At 38.4% G+C, this 22,210-nt stretch overlaps 1 protein-coding gene across 7 annotated transcripts in view; it reads right to left on the reverse strand.

The window, feature by feature from the left end:
• Positions 1-22,210, reverse strand: part of FRMD5 (FERM domain containing 5) — a 310,956-nt gene that overhangs the window by 87,697 nt on the left and 201,049 nt on the right. Inside the window, exon 1 of one of the 7 annotated variants that reach the window (XM_072809616.1) lies at positions 5,865-5,884. The exons of the other annotated variants lie outside the window; for them this stretch is intronic. The gene's annotated coding sequence lies outside the window, so the exon portion shown is untranslated. Of the gene's footprint in view, positions 1-5,864; positions 5,885-22,210 lie in introns of those variants that run through there. 7 annotated transcript variants of the gene reach the window in all.

The raw sequence follows: 22,210 nt of genomic DNA on the forward strand, positions 1-22,210 counted from the left end.
AAAAATAAGACACTTCTCCAATTACTGTCACATTGTCTCTAACAATATTTATTTCTCCAGCTTCAGAGCCCTCAGCCTGATTCTTATATTTGGGTCTTTTCTCTCTCTGGGCTAACCACTTCTCTTTCTTGCCCCATATTTGTTCATCTGTGCATTTATTCACCAGACAGTTCCTTGTTTATTCATTTATTCATCAGATATTTTTTGAGTGTGCCTTATTCAGTAATAGACACAACATAAATGGTCTACTGGGAAGAGACAAACAAAGAAGCATTTTCAATGCAGTGTGATAAATGGAACAGTAAGGGTGTGTGGTACAGTGCTATGAAAGCACATAATAGGGTCCCTTAGCCAAAGTGGGAAGTAGGGAGGAAAGCCTTCCCATGGGAAATAAAATCTAAGATGTGTCCTTAAGAATGAGTGGGAGTTGGCCAAGTGAGAAGGTCATGGAAAATATTCTAGAAGAGAACAGCATGAGCAAGGGTCTGGGACACAGAAATATCTGATTGCCAACTTCTTTTAATATGGTTCTCTTTTTGGTCTTTTGTCCAGTTGTCCAGATATCACATGTTTCAGGTATTCATTTAATTTTCTAGCTTTGTTCTTTCTGTCCAAGTTTCCATAAGTAAACATTGCTTGCTTTTTGTGTCTTAGGTAGTCCTGCTCCTCTTTACTTTCCCTTTTCTCTCCTCTTGAGAAAGCATGGGAATTAATGAACTCCTACCTGTGTTCTGGCATCTATAAGCTTTTCAGGGCAAGGGCCATGGTTTCTTCTTCTTGACAATTCAGGGTCCTGACAAGCGAATGGCATGCAGTAGGTATTCAACAAATGTTTGAAGTCTTGAAAGGCAAAACGTAACTACTTCTGAATTCTAACATGTGTAAAGTATGTTCTATAAGACACAACCAGGTCTATGTAAGTCTCTGACTTAGAAGTCACAAATAGCCTACTCTGTAGCCACCAGAAATCAAAGGTCTACTTCTTAAGTCAAAATCAGTCAAAAATGGCTTCCTGAGAAATGTGACATGGAGACCCCTTTCACTGCTCACAGCAAGCTCACAGAACAATGACCAAGGCTCTTATGCCTCCTGACAACCATCTCCCAGAGTTGCTGAGCAATCTGCCAAGGTGCCTGCTGCCTCAAAGGGGAGAACCGCAGGATGCTCATGCTCTGCCCAGTGATGCGGGAGTCACCCCTCTCTTTTAATGTGCTCAGTTGGAACAGAATCATAGAATGTCCACAGCAGTGAACCGTGAGGAATAAGAGCAGATTAGTTGAGCAAAGACAGAAACTGGGCATTGCCCAAGGGACAATGACAAGTGAAGTGACCTCATGCTTTGCTTTCAGAGTTCTCAAAAGTTATCTAAGCTACAACATGCCAGGGCACATGAGAAAGAACAGAACTTCCTATTGGCAGAAAGTAGGAGAGGATAAAGTTAACAAGGAACAAAAAGATGTAAAGAGGCATTTGTTCCCCAAATCCAAATGACTATTCTGGAAATCAAGAGCTAAATAAGAAGAAAAATTTTGACTACCAATAAAGACAAAAAACAGATGAAAATCAAGAAACCATAAAATCAACTGAACAGAGATATTCTTGGTAAATAAAATGCAGAGCCAATACAAAAGCAGTGCAGAGGAAACCTGATGGGCCAATAAACACTCAAAAGATGCTTAATCTCAGTGGTGATCAGGCGCCTGCATTAAAGCCACAATGAGACTCCATTTCACATGCAACTGATTAGCAATATTAAAAACTATAACACTGAAAGCCACACAATGTTGCTGAGACAAATTAAAGAAGACCTAAACAAATGGAGGGAGATATACTGTGTTCACGGGTTTCAAGACTGAATGTTGTTAAGATATCAATTCTCCTCAAGTAGATCTATAGATTTCAGTGCAGTATCAAAATCTCAGTTTTGAGGACATTAACAAGCCAATTCTAAAATTCATGTGGCAATAAAAGGACCTAGCATAGGCAAAACACTTTTGCAAAGAAGGACAAATTTGGAACACTAATACTACCTAATTTCAAAATTTATTATAAAGCTATAGTAATCAGGACAGTATGATATTGACAAAAAGGAAAAAAAAGATCAGTGAAACAATAAATAGGCTGGAAATGGACCCACACATTTCTTCTAGGCACTCCAGGCTGCCATCTCCCTGATTCATTGTGGGTTCACCACATGCTTTCTAAACCATCTTTGGAGGGAGAAAACTAATCGTGACTTTGGCTGTTGTGTGTGTGAGTAAATGGTCCTCTGGGCATTGGCTACATGATTTACGATGTGGGCCTGTAATGGTAAGATTGTCTCTTATGAGGGAAGGGATTTTACCTAATACTATCATTCTTGTCAGTGCCCACAATCTTGCAAGTTAGCAAGGAGAACCTTTCCATCCCTGGGAATCAAGTGGGAGAGTCCTGGGAGCATAGAAGAAATGGAATTGGTCTTTTTTGGCCATGCCAATGAGCATCTTTGGTCTCTTCTCATCTTGCCTCATCTGTGAATTGACACCATGGAAAACAACCTTCTTCGTAAAGATTTATCCATGTAGCTGCCCAGATATTATTCTCTCTGGTGTGTTCCCTGTCTACTATTTCAGACTCTTTCTCTTTTCTGTACCTTAAATGTTTATATTCCCCAGCGTTTGTTCCTCTAATCTGTTGCTTTGTTCTATGAAGTCTTTCTAGGATTTCCTATCCACTTCGATAGCTTCAATTGTCCCTACAAAGAGATGACCTCATTTCCCTCCTGAAGTTCAATGTAGTTAATACCACCACAGGCAGTGTTTTCCTCATTCTACATATTCTTTAAAAAGAAAGTTTTAATTTTTTCATTATAAAAGTAAATCACATTTACCGTTAAAAGATTAATAATTAATTTATTTAATAAATTAAAAATTTCTAAACATTTTTATCTTACTATCTCTTCATACAGTTTTCTTCCATCTCAAAATATTTTCATCTTTTTCCTTTCTCCCTGTATCTCTTCATTCAACTTGTAAACATAAGAATGCTCCAAATTATAGCTAATGTACATAAGAGCAGATTTAGTTATACACTGGTTTCAATGGGTGTGAAAGCAATATACCTTGAAGCAGGATGGATAAATAAAATATGGTGAGTTGTGTATGAAACCCCTGAAAATATTCAAAACCAGTATAAAGCTTTTCATTAACTTCCAATTAGCCTCTGATAAGGTGATTTTCATTAAATACTACATTCAAAACTTTATTTTTTTACATTCAAAATTTTTAAAAATTGTATTACTCAATTATTACTCAATTATTTAATACTGAGTTTAATTTTTACACCCTATACTGTAACTCATTTTCTTTTCATTATAAAAGTACAGTTCCTCAGTTATACCATGAGTTAAATATTTTTGGGCTGACCTAAAAATCTTATCACTATTTATCTATTTTTAAATATTTACTTAGAGAGAGCGAGAGAGAGAGAGAACATGGTGGGGAAGGGGCAGAGGGAGAGAGAGAGTGTCTTAAGCAAACTTTGCGCTAAGCACGAGCTCTATGCAGAGCTCTCAGGAGACTGAGATTAAAACCTAAGCTGAGAGCAAGAGGTGGGCACTTAACCGACTGTACCAACCTGGCACTCCTATCATCACAACTTATAATATTATTTCTCTGGAGAAATATAGGTTTCTATGAACCAATTTAGAATATTCTAAATCTATGTGTAAGTTGGGAAAGTTCCTGTACTTTTAAAAGGCTGTGGAGGGATCCCTGGGTGGCGCAGCGGACTGGCGCCTGCCTTTGGCCCAGGGCGCGATCCTGGAGACCCAGGATCGAATCCCACGTCGGACTCCCGGTGCATGGAGCCTGCTTCTCCCTCTGCCTGTGTCTCTGCCTCTCTCTCTCTCTCCCTGTGTGACTATCATAAATAAATAAAAATAAAATAAAATAAAATAAAAGGCTGTGGAAAATGATGGCATTTATTATTATGATTATATCTAATTCCATTTAAAAACTTTTATATGATCCCAACTGAAGCTTTAGGGATCAAGCTTTCTATCATCAACCCTATCCAAACTATCCATTTGGTGACATTTAATTTTTCTACATAATTTATATTGATAATCTCCCTTTGAGATGGGGTAAGAGAAAGTTTGCCATGACCAGATCCTGACTCCCAATCCTATCTTTCATCTACCACTTACTGTTTCTAAAAGATTTATGTTTTCTAGAATTCAGAGAATCTAAGCAAACTGAGAGCTTGTAGGATGTGACACTCTCTTTCTTCCTTTTCTCCTTCTATCCTCACACTGCCACACTTGCTAATATATAGCTGAAGATGCATTCTCTTGTCCCTCTTCACTGCTGTTCCTTTTCTTTCTCTCTCTTTTCTCTTTGGAGATAGAAACTCATACATATTGGGGATGCCCTTAACATGTCCACATAAATAAGAAAAGCAAACACATAGGCTATTCTCCATGAATTTCAAAAGTAAGGGTAACACATGTTCCCATCCACAAATGCCTTTACTATAATGGGAAAGATAAGTGGACTTCAGGTGTGCCCTCTTTTATACAATAGGTTTTGCCTGAAGAATCGTAAGTTAATTAGAATTGAGTGATTTAAAGATTTATTTATTTTTACTTATGATAGAGAGAGAGAGAGAGAGAGAAGCAGAGACACAAGAGGAGGGAGAAGCAGGCTCCATGCCAGGAGCCCGACGTGGGACTCGATCCCGGGACTCCAGGATCGCGCCCTGGGCCAAAGGCAGGCGCCAAACCGCTGAGCCACCCAGGGATCCCCAGAATTGAGTGATTTAAAATGCACTCAGAAAAATGGACAAGACTAAACTACAGTTCCTAGTAATGTACATTCTGTGATAAAATTACAAAAAGAAAAATGCAAGGAAGTGATTTGTATGGGATCCCTGGGTGGCGCAGCGGTTTAGCGCCTGCCTTTGGCCCAGGGCGCGATCCTGGAGACCTGGGATCGAATCCCACGTCGGGCTCCCAGTGCATGGAGCCTGCTTCTCCCTCTGCCTATGTCTCTGCCTCTCTCTCTCTGTGTGTGTGACTATCATAAATAAATTAAAAAAAAAAAAAGGAAGTGATTTGTATAAAAGTCAGAGTGGTAGTTACTAATCAGGGAAAAGAAAGAACTATAATTGATCTGGGGCACTTGAATGGGGCTTGTGAAGAGGGTGGCAAAGTTCTATTTCATTATCTAGGTGATTGTTTTAGTGCAGGCTGCTGTAACAAATTACTATAGGCTGGGTGGCTAAACAACAGATTTATGTCTCCATTTTGGAGGCTGGGAAATTGAAGATCAGGGTACCAGGATGGCTGGGTTCTGGTGAGAGCCCTCTTGCTGGCTTCCAGATGGTTGTCTTCCTGCTGTGTCCTCATATGGCAGAGAAAGAGAGAGAGAGAGAGAATCTTTCTGTGTCTCTTCTTATAAGAGTACTAATCCTATTTATGAAGGCTCCACCCTCATGACCTAATTACCTCCAATATCTCCACCTTCAATACCCTTATACTGGGGATTAAGGCTTCAACATACAAATTTTGGGGGAGACACAAATATAATTATGGTTTTCACTTGTAATAATTCATTAAGCCATTCATTTGGTTTACATGGTTTCCTGTATCTGTGTTTTATTTTATAATAAAATGTTTTTAAAAACTGCTCTTGGTTTTTAGAGAAAACATATGTCAACTTTCCTTATCTTTAAAACAAAAAGTTTTCTTTATCCCTCACTCTATTGAATAACATGGAATTTTGTATGTAAAGGAAGATGGAACCTGTTCCCCAAATTGCCAATACATAAGCCTTTGCTTTTGAGGGCAACACACTGTATCATTTGGCACCATAGAAACTACTTACATAAAGGGTTTCATTCGCTTCCCATGACATGTTCATGAAGCATCTATAGCCCTGGGCTTTTATGGGTAGATACTGGCCCATAATGATTTGGATTTTATTCCCAAGAGCAGGAGTAGGCCACTGGGACTCAAATGTTGAGGCCGAGGAGTAGAACTTGAACTCAGTTTTCCATGGCTTAAAAGAGACAGCATTCTTCCAGATTCAAGATAGTTTACTCTCCATGGATGGGGGCAGGGGTTGGGGAATCTGTAAACAAACATCACCATCCTTAATGACCAGAAAGAAACCTAGGCAGTGATACACAAAACTACTAGACGATTTCCTTCTCTCCAGTCTAGAAAGTCCAAATGGATTTTCATGAGGAATTAGTGGGATGCTCTGAATATTTTTGTTTATTTTCTGTTTCACTAAGAATTTATAGACTGATCTCTGCTCACTTTTACCCACTGTTCTTTACAAATGTCAAATAAACCTGGAAAATGTCCCAGAATGGTCAGTGAGATAAGGCACAATATCTCTTATTCAACAACAGCACAGGCATTGGGCAATGATTTGAAAATCAGGACTTGAAGAACAAGGCCAATCTCCAACTGGAGAAAAGAGTATTTAGGGTAAAGAAACCAGAAGATGTCAGATTATGGTTGAATTCCAACTCCAATGCACTGCTCAGAATCCCAGATGTTCCATTTGAATTCCTCCCGTTGCCACTCTGAAATCCTAGTCTATAAATTTAATTGGTTATAAGCATGATTTCCCAAGATGCTTGTTTACTCTTTTCATGTAGTATCATATTGCTTTTAATAAGGTATTCAAACCCTACAAAGTATGTTTCCAAAAAAAATCAAAGCTAATTCGCTACACTTAACACTTAAGTGCTCCTCTAAGTCAATAAAACCCGCCTCTGCTTAAGTATAGCTAGGATCTCAACTATCTCAGCTCCTGTAATAGAGAATCCTCCTTTCCATTCTTATAGAAGTCCTTCAGAAAACGGACAGTGCCGGTTGGGTATAAGAGATAACCTTTAGATCACTGCTATTGGAAAAACAAATGTGTTCCTCTTTAGGAAGAGTTAGTATTAGTGAAGGTAACTCATTATCTATCTCTTTTGATTCTCCAGTAAGTCTTTAATATCTCCCTACTCACCTCCTAAGGCTTTTTTGGCTACCACTGAAGTTATTTGGTCCCTTAAATGCTTTCTTGCCTGATTTTAATTATAACCTGGTCCTGACTCTCAATACTCCTTAGCTTGTGCTGCTCCATCTTTCTACTCTGACACTCTAGACTCTTGACAGTTTTCACCCTTACATATGAAACAAAATAATCACTGAAAACCTAAACACCCAAACCATACATCTGAAACCAGAGTCTTCTTGAGCTTAAGACTGGTTCTCGGTTGGAAGCACCCCAGGAGACTGAAAATACATGCTATTTCAATGGAGGAGAGAGGTTCAGTAAAGCTAAGGCTGGAGCTGATCCTGGCCAGACACAGTAGGTTGTGGATGATGCTCATTTTCATGAATTCATCATATGTTATATGTAAGAGTCATTTATTTCTTCAAAACCACTTATTACGCTTCTTCTTTGCCAGGTACTGTGCTTATGGCTACAGATTAGAATAATAAGCAAAGTGGTATAACCTCCGCTGTCTTTGAATTCACAATAATTATCCACAAGTCTACAAATCCTCAGACCTACTAAGTAAATTTTATAAAGGAAAATGACAGGGACAATAGGAGAGCAATAATGAGGGAAATCTGACCTAGTCTAGGGTTTTGGGAAGGCTTCTGAGGAAGTGCTCTAATGTAAGAGAAATAGAGAAGATACCTAAGTGAAAGTGGGGTGAAGGGAAGAGTCCTCTAGACAGACAAAAAACAGATTTGCAAAGTCCTTGGGCCAGAAAAGAATGAGGCATATTCAAGGAACTGGAAGAGCAGAATAGTGGAGCACAGAGTGGACCAGATATGGAATGTGGGGAAAAGACAGAGGTCAGATGGTGCAGAGCCCTGGAGACCATCAAGGATGTGAGATGTTATTCTAAGAGCAAAATAAGCCATTGAAGAGTTTTTAAGCGAAGGAGTGGCAGGATCAGACTGTGAATAATCAGAAGGGCATAAGGTTATGGCAAGGACTCTAGGTAGGAGGCTCTTTCAATGGCCCTAGCAAGAGATGAGAAGTAAATGGATGTGACAGGTGTTTGGGAAATAAAATGGATAGAACTTGGTGATGGAAGAATCATGAAGGGTGATGAACACAAGGCTTATTCATTGGTAGATATAAGTTTCATTTACTCAGATAGGGCTTGTCTAAGAATATTTCTCTAGAGAAGATAGGGGGAAAACACATTCTCTTTCTCTACAGAAATAGAATCACCAACTTAAGCTTATACAAGCTTTAATGAATATCAGTCATTAACAGTAAGACTGGGTGAGGTCTTAGAATTATCTTGTATTCTAGACAAGAAAGAAAAATATCTTATAGTAATATAAAAGATAACTGATAAGGATGCTAGAGAACTTTATGAGGAGCCATATAATTCATCAGATTAAAGAAAGCATAGATCTCAAGACTTTTAAAGTAGTGAAGAAAAGGTTTTTACTTAGAAATTAAATGCTTTTACATAAAATGGAGCCAGGACACTACAGATTTTAACCTTTCCCCCCCAACCCATTACTGTTTTTCTTTGGAGAAAATGAAAATGAAGCACCGGAGGGTCTTTAAAAGTATCTTAAAGTTTCTGGAAAGGCATCACTTATGGGAAAACCTGGTAATATTAACCTAGTTCTCACTAAATGTTATGAAGAAAGTCTCTGACAGATACCATTTTGTAACTCTTGAACAAGGGACCAGCTAAAAATACCAAATTGAGACTGAATTGATCTCTGCTTAGACAAAGTCATGGACTAGAAAATGACAGAAAACTACAGGTATCCAAATATAGCATGTACACCATAGAGTATCTAAGACAAAACTATTGAGGATTGCATAGGACTCACAGAATGGGGTGGGGGAGAGGGAAGACTCCTGGTCCTATATTCAGGAAATTTGCCAGAAATCCTTGCTTTCTTTTTGGAGGACTCAATTTTTATACTTCACTGGAAGAGAAATGGAATTTCAGTATCCCTACTAAGAAGTCTTTAAAGAACTCTTTGGTTTTTCATAAATTATACTGAAAGAATGTTTTTTTTTTTAAGAAAGAAAATAGAAAAGAAAAAGGAAAGAAAGAAAACAAAGGAAAATAGAAAAGAAAAAGAAAATTATTACCTTACAATAGACTTCTGGTATGTTTCCCAAAGAACAGAAGGTAATGTCTGTCTGTTTATCAGGGTATATTTAAAATATTTAAAATATTTATTAACTGGTGCTAAACTTCACTTGGAAAGATAAAACTAATTTCAAAAAGTAAAAAAAGAAAAAAAGATTCACTTGCAAACTAAATTTCCCGAAGTTCACTTCTTAAATCTTCTCATTTTTAAGGATGATCTTTCCCTTCTAATTATCCTGTGAATGGATGCATCTACACATAACCAAAACAGGTGTTCTCTGTACATTTTTACCCTAGTCTTCAGGGCAAATCTTTTTTGTTTGTTTGTTTTTTGTTTTTTTCAGAGCAAATCTTAACTTAAAGCAATAATGGGACCTTTTCTGCATCTTCTTCGTAGGGTCTATGAATCTTTTATAATGAGTATGGTACTCATGGATAATTCTTTTTTTTTTTTTTTAAAGATTATTCATTTATTGGGATCCCTGGGTGGTGCAGCGGTTTGGCGCCTGCCTTTGGCCCAGGGCGCGATCCTGGAGACCCAGGATCGAATCCCACATCGGGCTCCCGGTGCATGGAGCCTGCTTCTCCCTCTGCCTATGTCTCTGCCTCTCTCTCTCTGTGTGACTATCATAAATAAATAAAAATTTAAAAAAAAAAATAAAGATTATTCATTTATTTATTCATGAGAGGCACAGAGAGAGAGGCAGAGACAGGCAGAGGGAGAAGCAGGCTCCCCGTGGGGAGCCCGATGCAGGACTTGATCCCAGGACCCCGGGATCACAACCTGAGCCAAAGGCAGACCCTCAACTACTGAGCCACTCAGGTGTCCCCTCATGGATAATTCTTTATGTCTCCAGTCTATAGCTCAGATAGGACTGTTTTCATCTTTTAAAAGAATTTTCGGAAAAATTGAAATGTGTAAAAGAATATGGAGGGTAGCCTGCCACTTTAATAGATTCATAGCATAGTTCTACAACAATGGCTAAGTTGAATAAGTCTGAATAAATCAGAGATGAAACATACCAGGGACGTGGAGGAGATGACACTGGAGGACTGATTCCAATAACAACCAAGCAATGACAATCTACTTCCAGAGGAAGGGAGCATATTCTTATGAGCTGAATTGTATTTATTCATCACTTCTGATAAAGCTAGGAAAAGGCAAAAAACTATTTAAAACGGAGAAAGTTACCACACCAAGGACCACTCACTAGGCTCAAATCTGTGATTTGCCATAAAATCAGTCCCAGAAAAATTATGTTTGAGGTAAATACCCCTGCAGGGAATCAGCTGGATAATGAAGACCAGCCTTCCCAATATCCTGTTCATATAAGACTTCTTTCTTCCTTCATCTCTTGAACATTTAAAGCAGACTTATTTTGAATTTCCTTCAGATGTCTCTATTATCTGCAGAATCTTGGTTCTTCTATCTGCAAATGGTTTTATTGTTGTTTTCTGTGAGCACATGACCTGGGAGAGCTACCTTTTATAAGACTCTTCCTGGTGCCCTGATTTGAGAAGTTATCTTAAAGGAGAGACTGTGATGATGTTTTTTTTTTTTTTTTTCTCCTAGTCTTTAGATCAATTTTTCATATTAGATTTCTTGGTTTGGGGCTTCTGCACTTTACAAGTAGTATAAATCTGGGCCGCAACCTTAGGCATGGCTCATGGGTTTTTCAGGCTGATTTTTCAAGGATGACTCTTTTTTCACCCAACATCTGTATGGGCCGCCAAATTCTGTGCCTCATTCCCTGGTCATTGAATGGACTCTTCCACAGAATGGACAATCCCTTCTGGTCCATGGCTTTAGGCAAGAAGCTCAGGTCCATTTCCTAGCCACTCATAGACATCTACTGTCTCAATTCCAGCCACCTGGGGACACATTCCAAATTCCATATTCTTTTCAGTAGAAAAGTATTTATCTGCTTTCCCCCAACCAACTATAACAATGCCATCCTATCTCCTCCAAAAGTCTGTCACAGCCACCAAAATTCACAAATGCCAAATCACTAGGGTTTCATATTTCATTTAAAGAAGTCTGAAAATGTTTTTATTTTTTTATTTTTTAAAGATTTTATTTATATATTCATGAGACACACACACACAGAGAAGTAGAGAAACAGGCAGAGGGAGAAGCAGGCTCCATGCAGGGAGCCTGATGTGGGACTCGATCCCAGATCCCGGGATCATGCCCTGAGCCAAAGGCAGATGCTCAACCACTGAGCCACCCAGGTGTCCCTGAAAATGTTTTTAGGTGCAATATGATGCAGTCAAAAATCACACTTGCCTGGGAGTCCAGAGACCTGAGCTCTTGTCTAAGTCTAGTCCTAAATAAGCTGTGTGGCTAAATTTGTTGACTATTTTGGGTTTCAGGGGAGAAAAATAAGAATTTGGAATTGAAATAGGGAGGGACTCTTTCAGCTCTACAATGTCATGATTCTATGAAATACTATCTTTCATCTTCTGGAGCCTCATGGGAGGCCATAGTGTAGGGCAGCATGTGCTTGAGAGAAAGTGAAGATAATTTATAAAGAAATCCTTGGATTCCAGCTTCCCAGGATTATGCCGCTCCTCCTGTAAAACAGCTATAAGACGCGTTAGCATTTCAAACACTGTTGCTTGTGACAGGTGAGCTCAGGAAAATTAGGAGGTAGACAAATTCTGTTTTTTGTTTTCTTTTTTATGTCAGGCTCAGTAAGTAAACATTAACTGCTTGAACACACTATTCAGCATTCCCCATTCATTTTTCATGAATTTATACAACATATCAAAGGGGTATATGCTCCACTTCTTAGTTCTCTCAGAATTACAGACAGACTCATTTTCCTCTGTCAACAAATTGAAAGCTAGAGTTGTAGTTTAATTGTAACTATATCTCACGGAGGTATGGACTTGGAATATGGTAGAATAGGAGGACCCTAGGCTCACTTTGTCCCATAGATACAACTAGATGACAGTCAGAATAAACTCTATAACTAAAGGTAGAGATGAGGCCACCTCAAAGAAGGTAAGGGGTGCTGAGATGTGATTTGGGACAGAAATGGATTGTGGTGGGGAGGGAGACGTGGTCACAAAGAAGGGCAAGAGACAGACTAGCACTCAGGGGAGCATATGCGAAAAATGGATCCCCATAGCAACTGGCATAAACTTCATAAATTCTTGTAGTCAGTGGGGCTTAAAGCCTGGAGTCTTAAAGGTCAGCAGGCATGGCACTGCTCTTGGAGAGAAGGCAGGGAAATAGCCCTCAGATGTATCGTGTGGGAACAGTGTTCTGAGGAGCATCTAGGGCACACAGTAGGGAGGTTATTTGTTCATCTTAGAGTGAATCCCAGAAAACCTTATTCACAAAGAGACTCCGCCAGGAACAAAGGAGCTAGATGGTGCCATTTCCCTCCCCCTGCTCTCAGCATAAGCACAGAAATAACTGTGGGAACCAGTGCAGAGTCACCACTCACTACCTAATATGCTTATGCAAAGCCCTGCCTCCCATGTTTTGGTGGAACCACTTCTCTAAGTCATACTTGCCTCAGTTCTGATGTGAGAGCCCTCCCCCCCGAGAAGACTGGCCCCAACCCCAGCTCCCACATCATCTCCTGGCTCGGGAGTTTTGTGGAGCTTTGGATCTGATGCTGACAGGTCTCATTTCACAGGCAGACCAGGGCATACCTTATTAAAATGCACCACATTCAGGCCAGGGACCAAATATTGCTCACAACAGGAAAAGAGAGCCTCTGCAGATGACTAACCTGAAGGATAAAGCAGCCCGGACACAACAGCAGAGTGCATGCAGTACACATTGGGGACACTACACTGTAGGGCACTACAGGACCTCTCCTTCATAAGGCCATTACTCTCAAGAACAGGAGATGTAGCTGACTTTTCTAACACAGAGAAACAGGCATAGAGACTTAGACAAAATAAGAAGACAGAGAAATTTATCTCAAATGAAAGAACAGGACAAGGATAAGGCCAGAGAGCTAAGGTAAACAGATATACCTGATGGAGTATTTATATTTTTTTAAAAAAGATTTATTTATTTGAGAGAGACAGAGTATGAGCAGGGGAAAGGGCAGAGGTAGAGGGAGAGAATCTCAAGTAGACTCCCCATTGAGCATGGAGCCCAATGCAGAGCTCAATCTGATGATCCTGAGATCATAACCTGAGCTGAACTCAAGAGTTGGATGCCTAATCGAATGAACCACCCAGGTGCCTCAATATGATGGATTATTTATTTACTTATTTTTAAAGATTTTATTTATTTATTTAGAGACAGACAGATAGCAAGAGAGAGCAAAATTGGGGAAGAGAAGGAGAAGCAGGCTCCCCATGGAGCAGGGAGACGGACATGGGGCTCAATCCCAGGACCCTGGGATTGTGACTGGAGCTGAAATCAGACACTTAACCAACTGAGCCACCTAGGCACCCCCTGTTGGGGTATTTATTTATTTAAAATGTTTTATTTATTTATTCATGAGAGACACAGAGAGACAGAGACATAGGCAGAGGGAGAAGAAGGCTCCCTGGAGGGAGCCTGATGCAGGACTTGATCCTAGGACCCTGGGATCATGACCTGAGCCAAAGGCAGATGCTCAACCCCTAAGCCACCAGGTGCTCCCCACCCCACCTGATGGGATATTTTAAAAAATGATTATAAGGATACTCACTGGACTTGAGAAGAGAAGACATCAGTGAGACCCTTAACAAAGAGATAAAAAAAGAACAAATTAGAGATGAAGAGTATAATAAATGAGATTAGAAACACACTTGATGCAATGAATAGCAGGCTGGAAGAAGAATGAATTAATGACTTAGAAGACAGATTAATGGAAAGTAATCAAGTTGAACAAAAGAGAGATTAAAGAATTATGCAAAATGAGAATAGATTTAGGGAACTCAGTGACTGTATCAAGTGTAATTTCACATTATAGGAAGAAGAGAAAGGAGGGCAGGAAATTTATTTAAAAAAAATGAGAGCAGAAAATGTCCCTAATCCAAGGAAGGAAACATATATCTAGATCCAGAAGGCAAGGAAAACCCCCAACAACCAACAAAAGCAGATACACACCAAGACATATTGTAATTAAATTGGCAAAATATAGCAATAAAGAAAAAAATCTTAAAGCAGCAAGACAAAAGGAGACAGTAACTTACAAGGGAAACCTCATAAGGCCAGCAGGTGACTTTTCAGCAGAAACTTTCCAAGCCAGAGGGAGTGGCATGATATACTCCAAGTGCTGAAGAGTGAGGACACCTGACTGGTTCAGTTGGTAGAGCATGTGACTCTTGATCTCGGGGTCATGAGTTCAAGACTCACATTAGGTGTAGAACTTACTGAAAAAAATTATTTTCTGTAAAGTGCTGAATGCAAAAAATCTACAACCAAGAATACTCTATCTAGTAAGGCTATCATTCAAAAAAGGAGAGATAAAGAGTTTCCCAGATAAACAAAAACTAAAGGAGTTCATGACCACTAATCCAACCCTAAAAGAAATATTAAAGGGGACTCTCTGAGTAGAGAGGAAAGACCAAAAAGGACAGAAAGAAGGTAGGAAACACAAAAGTAGTAAAAAATGAATATTTCTATAAAAAAATCAGTCATGAAACTCACAAAATAAAAGGATGTAAAATGTGAAAACACATACCTAATACATGGGGAGGAGAGGAGTAAAGAATGGGTTCACACTTAAACAATCAATATAGTCTGCTATATGCAAAAGAGGTTATATAAAAACCTAATGGTAACCATATATGCACTAATAAATATGCAAAGAATAAAGAGAAAGAAACTAAACATATCACTAAAGAAAATCAGCAAACCATGAGAGACAGAAAGATAAGAAAGGATCAGAGAAAGTCTTCAGAAACAAATACAAATGATAAAATGATAATAAATACACATCTATCAATAATAACTTTGTTTTTTTTTGAAAGATTTTATTTATTTATTCATGAGAGACACAGAGAGAGAGAGAGAGAGTCAGAGACACAGGCAGAGGGAGATGCAGGCTCCACGCAGGGAGCCTGACATGGACTCAATCCCGGGACTCCAGGATCACGCCAAAGGTAGGCGCCAAACCACTGAGCCACCAAGGGATCCCCTATCAATAATAACTTTGAATGTAAATGGCTAAATGTTCTGATCAAAAGACATAGAATGGATAGAAAAAAAAAATCCATCTACATGCTGCCTGTAAGACTTATTTGAGACCTAAAGATACCAACAGATTGAGAGACAGGATTAAAAAACATTTACCATGCAAATGTAAGTCAAAAGAGTACCAATACTTGTATCAGACAAAATAGACACTAAAACAAAGACTGTAACAAGAAACAAAGAAGGACCCTATATAATAATAAAGGGACAATCTAACGAGAACATGTAACATTATAAATATTTATGCACCGAACACAGCAATACCAAAATGCATAAAGTAGTTAATAACAAACACAAAGAAACTAATAGATAATAATATAATAATAGTAGGGGACTTTAGCACCCCACATGTATCAATGAATATATCACCTAAACAGAAAATCAACAAGGAAACAACGGCTTTGAATGACATACTAAATTAGTTGGATTTAACAGATATGTTCAGAACATTCCATCCTAAAACAGAATATGCATTCTTTTCAAATGCACATAGTATCTTCTCCAGGATAGATCATATATTGCATACAAAAACACATCAATAAATACAAGAAGATCAAAGTCATATCATGAATCTTTCCTGACCACAATGCAATGAAAGTAGAAGTCAACTACAAAAAGAAATCTGGAAAAGGCACAAGTGGTACATGGATATTTAATAACATGCCACCAAACAATGAATGGGTCATCTAGGAAATCAAAAGAGAAATAAAAAATACATAGAAACAAATGAAAATGAAAACACAACAGTATATACCCTCTGGGATACATCAAAAGCAGTTCTAAAAGGGACCTTTATCACAATACAGGCTTACCTCAAGAAGAAAAGAAAAATCTAAAATAAACAACTTAATCTTACACCTAAAGGAGCTAGATAAAGAACAAATGAAACCAAAGGCCAGCAGAAGAAGGAAATAACAAAGATTAGAGCAGAAATAAATGATACAGTAACTAAAAAAATAATAGAACAGATCGATGAAACCAAGAGTTGGTTCTTTGAAAAAAAAAATTGATAAACTAACCAGACTTACCAAGAAAAAAAAAAGAGAAAGGACTCAAATTAAATCACAAATGAAAGTGGAGAAATAACTGACACCACAGAAATACAAATACCATAAAGAACCTGTATGCTAACAAATTGGAAAATCTAGAAATTGATAAATTCCTAGAAACATATAAACTATCAAAACTGATATAGAAATAGAAAAGTTGAGCAGACCAATAACCAGCAAAGAAATTAAATCAGTAATCAAAAAAAATCCCAATAAACAAAAATCCAGGACTGGATGGCTTCATAGGGGAATGCTACTAAACGTTTAAAGAAGAGTTAATACCTATTCTTCTCAAACTATTCCAAAAAATGAAAAAGGAAGGGAAAACTTCCAATTTCATTCTGTGAAGCCAGCATTACCCTGATACCAAATACCAGATAGACGCCACTAAAAAAGAGAATCATAAGCCATATCTCTGATGAACACTGATGCAAAATCCTCAAGAAAATACTAGCAAACAGAATTCAACAATATGTTAAAAAAATTATTAACCACACTCAAGTGGGATTTGTTCCTGGACTGCAAGGGTGGTTCAATATTCACAAATCAATCAATGTGACACATCACATGAATAAGAGAAAGGTAAGAACCATATGATCATTTCAATAGATGCAGAAAAAGCATTTTACAAAGTACAACATCTTTCATGATAAAAATCCTCAACAAAAGTAGGTATTGAGGGAACATACATCAACATAATAAAGGCCTATATGAAAAACTTACAGCTAACATCCTTAATGGGGAAAAAACAGAGCTTTCCTCCTAAGGTCAGGAACAGGACAAGAATGTCCATTCTCACTTTTTTTTTTTTTTTTTAAGATTTACTTACTTGAGAGAAAGAGAGAGTGAGTGAGTGTGAGTGGGGAGAAGGGCAGAGAGAGAATCTTCAAGTAGACTCGCTGCTGATCATGGAGCCTGATGCAGGGCTTGATCTCAGGACCCTGAGATCATGATCCGAGCTGAAACCAAGAGTGGGATGCTTAACTGACTGTGCCACTCAAGCACCCCTAAAGATTTTATTGTTAAGTAATCTCTACACCCAATGTGGGGCTTGAACTCACAACCCTGAGATCAAGAGTCACATGCTTTACCAATTGAGCCAGCCAGGCACTCCTCATCACTTTTATTCAACATAGTACCAGAAGCCCTACCTAAGCAATCAGACAACAAAAAAAGAAATAAAAGGCATTCAAATTGGCAAGGAAGAACTAAAACTTTCATTCTTTGCAGATGACATAATACTATATATGTAGAAAACTGGTAGACTCCACCAAAAAACTGCTAGAAACAAATTCAATACAGTAAAGTCAGAAGATACAAAATTAATTTCTACACACCAATAACAAAGCAGCAGAACACAGCAAACTGGTAACCTCTGTGGAAAACAGTAGGGAGTTTCCTCAAAAAGTTAAAAATAACTCCCAAAATAAATAATCTAGTTAAGAAATGGGCAAAAAAATGAACAGATACTTCTCCAAAGAAGACATACAAATGGCTAACAGACACATGAAAAAATGCTTAATACCACTTGGCATCAGGGAAATACAAACCAAAACCGCAATGAGATACCACTTCACACCTGTCACAATGGTGAAAATTAACAACATAGGAAACCAATAGATGTTGGTGAGGATGTAGAGAAAGGGGAGCCCTCTTACACTGTTGGTGTAGCCACTCTAGGAAACAATATGGAGTTTCCTCAAAAAGTTAAAAATAGAACTACCCTATGATCCTGTAATCATACTATTGAGTATTTACCCAAAGGATACAAAAATGCTAATTCAAAGGGATACACATACCCTTATGTTTACAGCAGTATTATTTACAATAGCCAAATTATGGAAGCAGCCCAAGTGTCTACTGATTGATGAATGGATAAAGAAGATATGAAATATTATTCAGCCATAAAATAGAATAAGATCTTGCCATTTGTTATGACATGGATGGAGCTAGACAGCATATTTCTAAGTGAAATAAATCAGTCAGAGAAAGACAAATGACATACAATTTCATTCCTATGTGGAATTTAAGAAACAAAACTAGCAAAGGGGGTGGGGAAAGAGAGAGAAACAAATGCAGGAATACGCTCACTTATAGAGAGCAAACTGATGGTTACCTGAGGTGATGGGCAGGGAAGGGATAAGTGCATTAGGCGATGGGGATTAAGGAGGGCACTTGTGATGAGCACTGAGCAATGTATGGAAGTGCTGAATCACTATATTGTACACCTGAAACTAATATTACACTATATGTTAACTGGAATTAAAATTAAAAAAGAATATCTCATAGAAATAAAAATAAGCTTCACAGAATAGTACATTGCCACCTCCTATGACCCCTGCCCCCCCCACACACAATCTTCCTCTCCCATCAGGCAATGTGTGTAGTCATACAAACAAGCATGTGTGCAACTCAGTTACTTAAGCATATAAGGAGCAGCATCTGGAGCGCTAGTTGATGCCTAGGGACTGGGCTCCCAGATTTTCTCCAGGGCCCATAGTACCTATTACCTCAAAATCCTTGCCACAACCACTGTCCCATGTGCTATGGAGAACCTTACTTGAGCATCTTCTCTTAAAAGCTAATCCATAGAAACACTTAAATCCAGAAAGAAAAAAAAAAAAAAGATCACTGTAGGATAACTCGAAGATGATGGTCAATGATTTTGATTGCATCCCATATGATGGAAACTAGATAGAGTACTAGATTCAGAATTTGGAAACTCTGGGGACTAATCTCCACTCTGCCAAAAACTATGAGACCATGGCCAAATCATCTGGCAGATGCGTATGATAATCAGTGACAAATCGCATTACTTCTTCCAAAGTCTGCTGTTGATTGGTCACTAGGCATCTATTATTCAGTTCACCCACAAACAACCAAGTGTCTAGTGGGGCTGTGTACTTGCCTTCTAGTGATAAACCAAAAAATGGACAATGGAAAAAGGGAACTGGCCAACAAAAATGAATGTGTAACAAAGAAACAAAGAAAAAAAGAGATAATGCTGGAATGCAAGCAGAGTCACAGAAGTAGTGAGCTGTGGGATAGTTGACGCTGCTACTATTTGAGAGGCTCAGGATATGCACCAGAGGAACTCCATGAAGGCAAGCCAATCAACACAAATGAGTCAAGTGACTATGATGAAAAGTATGGAAATGGCCCAGGGGAAGTCATGCTGGCAAAAAACTTCACATTAAACGAATTCTTGGAGCTATTTTGGACATTGAAAGCACAAGAGATAAAATGTTGGAAGCTGATCCAAGTTAGAAAAGAGTGTGACAATTCACCAAAGCATAGAGAGGATTTGTCCAGGATTTTAAGTTCTAGGACAAGAAGGCAGCAAAAGCTGTTCAAACTACTCTGGATAATTTTTTTTACAAAGAAAGAAAATATCTGGGGATCCCTGGGTGGCGCAGCGGTTTGGCGCCTGCCTTTGGCCCAGGGCGTGATCCTGGAGACCCGGGATCCAATCCCACGTCGGGCTCCCAGTGCATGGAGCCTGCTTCTCCCTCTGCCTGTGTCTCTGCCTCTCTCTCTCTCTCTCTCTCTCTCTCTCCTGCCTCTCTCTCTCTCTCTCTGTGTGTGTGTGTGTGACTATCATAAATAAATAAAAATTTAAAAAAATATTAAAAAAAAAAGAAAGAAAGAAAATATTTTGGTTCTTAAACTTTTAAATTATAGTATACTAGCATTGGTTTGACCATGTTCTTTCATTTCTCTATGCATTTATAACCAAGAGGCATAGTATTTTAGATGTTTTGACACACACTTATGTATCATAATTTTTCCATAAGATCACATGATATAATCTCAGATTGCATGGTTATTCTTACAGTCTCACATTAATGTACAAAGCAAAAACTGCTGGTACTTAGGACTCATGGGGGTATGTTTCTCATTATACTAAGTACTTTGGTTTAGACATTACAGCCGAGGACTGACGTGGAGAACTTGAAGAAGATAAAAGTATTAAGAGGCTAAAAAAACAGTCAAACAAAAATGTGTAAGAAAATTAGAGATTTTTTTTTAACTGAAAAGAAACCTGAAGTGGTAATTTAATTATTGCAGATTTTCAGCGACTTTTATGTAAGACTTTTATGTAAGACTAAAGACTGAACAAATAATTTTAAATTCAATATAATGGTTATTAATGGGTTAACTGAAGAATAAACTTACAGTGAAAAAGGTACCATATATCAGAACATTTACAAAGAGAGCTGTATAATTTTCTTTCTCAAAGTCCTAAAATGCAGAATCAGTTCTTATCCATGGAATGATTTAGGTTTTGATGACAGGCTTTGGAAGATGGACTATATAACCTTTCAAGGTCTCCACCAGAGCTAAAATACTATGGGTTTTTGTTTTTTGTTTTGCCATTGTGGGACTTTGTCTTACCCCAAGCTGCCAATTATTTCTGATCTCTGTACTTAAAACTGCTTTGTACCTTCAGCTTTCTTTGTCGCAGATCCTATCTAGTTAAAGGGCATTAGATTATGGAGTAGAACCCTAATGGGAAAGCAAAGCCGCAGAACAACTGTCTTCCATGAGGCTCTATGATGGGGACTGTAGTAGCTTTGATGTACACAGCTCCCCTAGCATCAGTGCATCCATACAAATCAGCCCTGAGTGCCTGGGATCTTTTTGCTGCTGCATTCTGTACACTCAGACCAGCACTGCTCCACAGCCCTGGCTTGAGTTTGAAGCATGGAACTCATCACAAAAATCTATTGCCAAACCACACTTATGAACACCTTCAGACAAGGCTTTTACAGTGAGGACAAATACAGACCTTTCAATTCTTGAGCTATAATCCAGACAGTTGTTGCCACAAGAAATTCACAATCTCATCACCACTAAGAATTATCAGGGCTACCAGGTGAGGGAATACTTGATACTTTTAAGCAGGACACTGATCTGTTCTCTATTCTCCCATTCTCTGACCTCTGCTTATATATTAGCCCTGCTCAACTTGAGACACACTCCAATATTCTTCAGAAGATGGCTCAATAAAGTAATCACTAATACAGTGAAATGTCCTAGTACTGCATTCTTCTTCCATTTACTAGATTTCCAGGGAGAAAAAAATGTGATAGACAAAACCCAACCGTGACTGCCCATAATTCCAAGCAAAATTAAGTATGAGAGGCACAGAAGCTCATTAAACTATAAGTTACTTGAGGATAAGCTATCTTTCATTAAAAATCCTACTGGGGGGATCCCTGGGTGGCGCAGCGGTTTGGCGCCTGCCTTTGGCCCAGGGCGCGATCCTGGAGACCCGGGATCGAATCCCACGTCGGGCTCCCGGTGCATGGAGCCTGCTTCTCCCTCTGCCTATGTCTCTGCCTCTCTCTCTCTCTCCTCTATGTGACTATCATTAAAAAAAAAAAAAATCCTACTGGGAATAGAATTTTTGTTTACTGTCATAAATTTGGATTTAGACATAGAGACCACAAATTTTCTCCATTATTCAGTCTCATACCAGAATTGAAATTTGTTCTTTCATCATACTTCTAATTGGAGATTGTGAATTTTTTTTTCATCTGACTTATAGTTTCATACTTGAGAATTGTCCCTACAGCAGACATATCAAATTTTGATTGGGCATTCTTGAATATGACCTATTATTTGATGGGGGAAGTTGCAAATTTTTAAAAGAAAAAAAAAACTTACAATAACAAGATCACTTAATTTTTAACAAAGAAATGTTTCAGCCTATTTCCTATCACATATGTACAACCTCGCTTCAACTTCTGAGGCAGTCACATCTACTTACAAGGACAGGACAATACTGATCATGCAAAATTCACTCTTTCACAAACTCACATAAAGATTCTACTAGAAGGATGGGAAAATAAGATTGTCTGAAAATTACTGTAAACTG

The sequence above is a fragment of the Canis lupus genome, chromosome 32 (assembly GCF_048164855.1).
Source record: "Canis lupus baileyi chromosome 32, mCanLup2.hap1, whole genome shotgun sequence".
Lineage (NCBI taxonomy): Eukaryota > Metazoa > Chordata > Mammalia > Carnivora > Canidae > Canis > Canis lupus.